We start from the raw sequence: 6,533 nt of genomic DNA on the forward strand, positions 1-6,533 counted from the left end.
CAGTGAAGACCTCGTGTTGAACATTATCACTAAAGGCACAATTATCACTGTAAAGAAACACTATCTTGTAGAGAATATGACAATACCCAAGCCTCTATTCCAGGCAAGGTTTTCGCGATGAGAGTTACCCACTTGGTTGAAAGCAGCCTGGCGGTAACTCATTTGATGGCACGTGTATTTGTTTGGTACCTGGTTGGGTACGAATGCACTGTGACTTTGGTTTGCCGTTTCAAATTTTTTGAACTGCCATACGACTTATTTAGGTAGATTTAGCGTATGTTTAGCGTTTCTTCCTATGCTTGCGTTCAGTCCACGGTGGCGCCGTCTCGATCGCTCATCTGGTTCTGTATTGGTTCCTGTCACTATCGTTTCCTGCAATTTGATTCATGGTCAAACTTTTCAGTCTGCCGGGCGGTGGCCTGCTCCCTCTCGAGCCGCCCGCCGCTTATCCCGTCTGCTGCCGCTCGCCGCCTGCCGCCCGCCGCTTATCCCATCTCCTGCCGCTCTACCGCCGCCCCAGCGCCTCTATAAGATGGCCCCCGGCCTCGCTTATCCACAAGCGGCCGCGGAGGGGCTCGGCTGCCGAGCCGCCACCAGGGGGCGTACCGGCGAGGGGTTGCGTCCACCTTGCCGTCGAGTGCCTCCTCCCCTCCGGCCGCCCCGATTCCCTCTTCATCCTCCAGCTCCAGCCCAACCCCGACACCCCGGACGTCAGGCGGGTCTTCCGTCGCCTAGCCAACCTCCTGGCCCCTCGGCGCGATCCCCATCCCCGGCTGACACCGCCCTTCGCGCCGTTGAAGAGGCCTTTGCCCACCTCTTGGAGAGCACCTCCACCAGCGCCGGTTTCGCTCCTGCTGCTCCCGGCGGCGTTTCCGTCTCAGAGATGTGCTCTGGACGGTCTGCCCCCACTGCTGCCATGTGCATGAGTACGAGCGCATGCTGGTGGGGTGTTTGCTTGGGTGCTCGAACCCCTGGTTCATGTGCGTGTTCGTGGCTACCTAGCCCGCGCGGCTGCCCTCTCCCTGCTCGCCGGTCGCCGCCGCTCGGGTTGTTCGCGCAGGCTAAGCCACGGATTGTGTACGAAATATTCACAACAAAGCAACGGTAAGCTTGCTCTATCCTTGAATAAATCTTTGCATACTTTATTTGGGTTGCCATCGTATGTTTATCCTTATGTATCCTATTGAAATTGAATAGATCAAACAGAGATCCAGTTACAGCAAAGATGCGAAAATTGAGTAGTCAATATAGCAGGTGCAGTGTGAACTCCTGTTTTCCCGTAGTAACTTCAGGTGGGTTTGGTGCATTCACCAATCAAATTAGTTCATTTTTATCTCTAATGTTGTTTTATGCATCTTTCGGTTGTTGCAGAAAAAAGTCTCTCTACCTGGGTTAAGAAATTCAGAACTTTACAGTGAGCAGGTGTGTAAAATTATATCTCGAATCAAATAAAGTTTTCTATGCACATTGTCATGCCACCATACTTGAACTGTTATATTTTTTTCCAAGCAGAATGTGGACCTTATAAGGTCTACACATGCAAGATTCAGGAATTGGAAACGGAAGTAACACGGCAGAAGTTCTCCACTGGGCTCAAGGGGATGAATTGGTTAACTACAGAGCTCTTCAACATGGTGGCAACCTGGGTGAGCTACCTTTTGTTGATCCTTGCTGCTTGCTGATATTGTGGTATCTCTAGCCTGATTTTAGTGCGCTAGCGACAATTAGCACTGCTAAACTTGAAACCAAAATGAAGCTATGAGTTACCATAAGTTGTGTAGAAAACGATGATTCATCTTCAAATCATGTCATGTTTATTCTTATTGTTCCAAGGAACATCCTGCTGTTGTTTTACCTCCTGAATTGTCAAGTATTAAAATGTACAAATATAAAAATTCACTGAATTAAGAACTTCCATATCGTTTTCTATTTTACCAGTTTGGAATCCATTGATCACCGATTGTGTATATGTTCTGATCCAAGAAGCAATTTTTTCTGTTCAATCCTTTTGTTGAGGCTTGCAGAAAAACAGGTTAATCTATCTTTTGTTCACATGCCTTGCTACATAATTTTACATGAGCTTTCTTCACGGATGTACATATTTTTCTTTACCCTGTAATGTTGACGGGCTCATTTTTCTGGTAGTGAAGAAATGAGAGGAAGTGGAAGGATAGAAGGTACGCTTCTGCAGAATCCAAGTAAGACTTAGTTCCTTACCTATGCTTGAACAAAGAGCAGCAGACAACATGTATGTTAGTGTTTCAATTTCAAATGATGGAATTTTATATCATTAATAGTGGTAACTAATGATAAGTAACTTTTAGTTCTGCTAAAATTATTTTTCTTTTTTGAATTTCCTCAAAATGGAATAGTAATGATTTTAAGCTAAATAATGAGTTCTCTTTTTGTGTCGCTGGGTAATAGAAGGAATAAGAAGCAAGTTTTATATATTATATGGAATACTTCTTTTAAATAGCTATTGAGTTATGACGTGTAGTTTCTTCTTCGTGTGTATGTTGTTCTTATGCTATTTAAGATGGTGACTATTTAGTTTACTATCATGCGGTTAATTCTTCGAAATTCTTGGTCACTTGCTTAGATAGAGACAAATAGTGTATTCTTTATTTATTTTTGTGCTGAGATCTTCATTTATATGCAGAACCAAACATGTAGGTAGCCTGAAAGTACATTTAAAACACAAATCGCCCTAAGATATCCCAGTGTGTGGTTTAACCTGAACATATCTTAACTTGCAAATAAGCATGATTTTCTTACAACTTGCTTCTCTGATGCCCCCCTTATTTGCCTTCTTAATCGGTATACTTGGAGTCCACATCCAAGATAAAAGCATCTTGCTCTGTTCACTCAGGTTCTCAGGAGTATCTCACAAATGAGTCATCATAGGTGAGAGATGTCTCATCCAGCCGGACGATATTATTGACTATTTAATAGCAGCTGACCAACAGTTTTGGTAATTAGAGAAGAAGACAATTCCACAGAAGCAAAGCCAGTTCATTGGTAGGGAGCTAAATTAGCAGGCATGCTACCTGTACTAAATACATGTTGTGCTTCCTGTCCCTTCTGTCCTTCTATATATTGAACTCATTGGCATATGATGTAACCTGTTAATATTCTTAATGAAATCACCCGTAATGGGCATTTTTCTTAAAGAAAAGATTACAGTATACCATGACTAAGGTTTCATACAGGATTGTGTCTCCCTTGGTGTTATTTGCAACAGCTGAGTAGCTCCGGAGAGTGTCAACGTATGTGCCCAAACTCAATAGAACGAGCACTAACGATAGCAGAACTTGAAAAATCCAGGAGATGGCTGCTCTCACCATATAGTTCAAAGGTTCACTATCCAATGATGCTATTTATGTTTAGGGTACTTACTGTATAACTGGTTATAACAGATATGTTGTTTTATGATGACATATCTTTAGGAAAGAACATTCAAATAGAGAAATTTTGCTGTGTTAGATTTTTATTATTACCAAGTATACGAGTTTGCTCTATCTGGTTGTCTCAAAGTATTACAGTTATACGTGAATATGATAATCAATTGCATGTTTGTGAAGAACAGAGGCCTGTAAGTGTGGCGGTATGGCCTCTTTCTAGAGACATACTTGACTGCTTATTAAGTTGTGGGTTGTTTTTTGACAGATATATTTTCTCACTTTCTTACAACAACTTAGTCTCCAGTTATTGTACAAGTCTGGTGCGCAAGTGTTGTTTCGTTCCATCTTCAGTTTGATTATTGTTGTTTTTTTTGGCGAGAGAAGTTCCCATCTATTCATCAACTGTCAAGGCAGTACAATTCTTATTTTTATTTTTAAAACAGGATTCCTAGATCAAAATTTCTGGGCTGGGACAAGAAAATGAACATGCTTCAGTCTCCAGAATGTAATAGATTCAATAAGGACTGTAAGCTGATCACATACTGTTTTGAAGAATACTACATCAATTGTTTTTGTACTTCAAAGTAACTAATATCGAATATGCTCTGTAGGATTGCATGGTTTGGGAGAAACTTGGTGCGTTCAGTTCAATATAAGGAAAAGCATGAGAAGGTTGCCTTCACGTATCGACGAGGCGCGGCGTGCCGCCGCGCGGGTACATGCTAGTCATATGCTAATACAATTGTATTGAAATGTGTCTTCCTAATGGATGGTGGATACAATTCTAGACCAAATAGTGCAATACTTTTGCGTACTTGCCATAACTTACCCATGGTAATGCCTTAAATATATGTGATGGTAGGGAGACAAGGAGCAATTTTTACTGTACTGACTCGAGTACATCAAGAATGAAGATGCACCCAAGATTTATGTACGAGAAGTTTTAAACATAATAGTAGTCACAGCGTGTGTTGCACGTGCATGTTTACTAGTCCTTCAAAAGGACCCGGGCGCCCGGTACAGGTATGTTTGAGCATGGCACCCTGTCACGACGAGTAAACAAACACCACGCGCGACGACGGGACCCCCATCTGCCCACGGCCCACCCAACGATTCCCGCGAAACTACGCACCAGGCCGATACCCCCGCGCACACGCACGAAGCGTACCGCCCTCCGGACGTACGCCATGCGTTTCCTAGAGGAATCAGGACCAGGGCCAGGACAAGCAGCGGCAACAGTTCCAGAAGGAGGACCGCGCGCCGGCCGGACCACGGTACAACGCCATGCCACATGCGGCCAGGGTGGGTTGCGTACGCCGCGCGCCGGACCTTGGTACGCTCCGCCCGCGCGCGCGTACGTCCAACCTAACCCGAGCCGTGACATGGCCACAAACCACTTGTTCTCTGAGCGACGGCGGCATGAGTCCATCCAAGCCCGGGAGGCAAGGCACCAATGACGCTGCCGGCGCCGGCCCGTCTCAGGCTGGCGCTGCCTGCCGAGCAAAGCCAAAGCGGCAGCCGGAGCGCCACCCCACGCCACCGCGGCCCGCACGTGCCGATGCCGCCTTTGGCTTTCCGCGGCGGCAGGGCCACCACACCACGAGGCCGCCCTGACAGGCGGGTTCTGGCGGACGCTCTGGAGGGGCCCTTTTGGCATTGAACGTAACGTGTCGGTGGACGGTTGGCGGGCGATAACTGAGGAACGGGGGCTGCTGGCTGCTGGTTGCTACCAACCGTGCGTTCGGCGCCACCGGCACCGGAATACTGTCTGTGCGTTGCGTTGCGTTGCATGGATGGATGGACGGATGGATCATACGTGAGCTGCCACCCACCGCATTGTTCCCCCACCCTTTGCACACGACAAGCGGCCGCCAGATTTTTGTAATGGCAGCGGAGCAAGGATCCAATCCAACCGTTGCGTTAGGTGCGCTTCATCATTTTACCCAGCGCCGCAGAAAACACGCGGGGCCTCCCTCCACCCCCACCGTCCAGGTTTTAGTTCCTGGTAGTAGTAGTACTACCACTGTGGTTCCGCTTGCGTAGGGTCCGATCGATGCATGAGCTCGTGAAGCGGAAAGGCGAATGATTGTCGATGGCCGGGAAAAGGGAGGGGAGCCAAAGAGGAGCGGCATGGGCCTAACTCGACTCAATCTCTTACTTTAAACGGGAGGGGTTGCGACATACTAGCTCGCGGTTGCCTGTGAGTCATGGGGCGCTTCGGTCGAGGATGCTTCTACGACCGGACTGTTCTCCCATGTGTGTCCCATGACGAGCTGCTAAAAAGGACAGGGCAGTCTCTTTGCGAAGTGGACGGTGTCGGTGTCATTAGCAATTAGCAAAAGCGATGACATGCACATGCACAATTTGGGTAATGGTTGTCACGAACCCTAGACTAGACTTAGGAGCCGACTGTGCATAGGTCGCCTGAAAAACGACTCGGTGCAAGTATTCCCTCGATTTAAAGTATTAAAGTATTTGACCTCCGTGGGTCTGCCCATGTGGAGTGCAGCCGTGCAGGTGATGGCCCGACGCAGGCGACCAGGCTTGAACGTCACACGGAAGAATCCGGTACGGTCTGACCCAGCCAGCCATCACGCTTCTCCCGGCCGTCTAGTCAGCCTTGCCAAACAAGACTCGTCGGTGCATCTGGAGGGACTGCCATTTGCCCATTTTACAACTGGAGCTGTTAACTTCTGCGTGACGGCAGGATCGACATTGACCAGGACATCTCTGTGCACGTAGCCCCTCCATGATCTCAGGTCGCCGCCCAATGAACGGGTGCTTGTTGTAGATAATTGTGTGGCCACAGCCCACGGCGGTGGAAAAGGTTCTGGTGGCGTGTGTGGCCGGGTGGGCAAGTGGGTACCTGAGCCAAAAACGTCAGAGGAAGGTGTCACGGTCACATTGTGTCATCGTTCATACAAATTCATTTAGTTTCCGTTCTTCGGATACACAGGTGATTTGTCCATTCGTCACTTTCTAGTTCAAAGTATATGTAGTATGGAACAATGCGTGTCTGTGACTCCTTGAGGCTGTGACTGCGAATCATGTGATGTGAGCAGCAAACAGAATAAGCAAAAAAGCAAACTTTGTTATAATTATATAAAAATCATTTTTTCTGTTATATTTGGG

The 6,533-nt window shown here is 47.1% G+C and overlaps 1 long non-coding RNA gene across 1 annotated transcript; it reads left to right on the forward strand.

Moving 5' to 3' along the window:
- Positions 1-2,204: 2,204 nt before the first annotated feature.
- On the forward strand, positions 2,205-4,377 carry LOC123128694 (uncharacterized). The gene is made up of 3 exons (XR_006463385.1): positions 2,205-3,355; positions 3,845-3,927; positions 4,013-4,377. It is a non-coding gene; the product is annotated as an uncharacterized lncRNA (long non-coding RNA).
- Positions 4,378-6,533: the final 2,156 nt, after the last annotated feature.

This window comes from Triticum aestivum, chromosome 6A, assembly GCF_018294505.1.
Source record: "Triticum aestivum cultivar Chinese Spring chromosome 6A, IWGSC CS RefSeq v2.1, whole genome shotgun sequence".
In the NCBI taxonomy this organism is placed as follows: Eukaryota; Viridiplantae; Streptophyta; class Magnoliopsida; order Poales; family Poaceae; genus Triticum; species Triticum aestivum.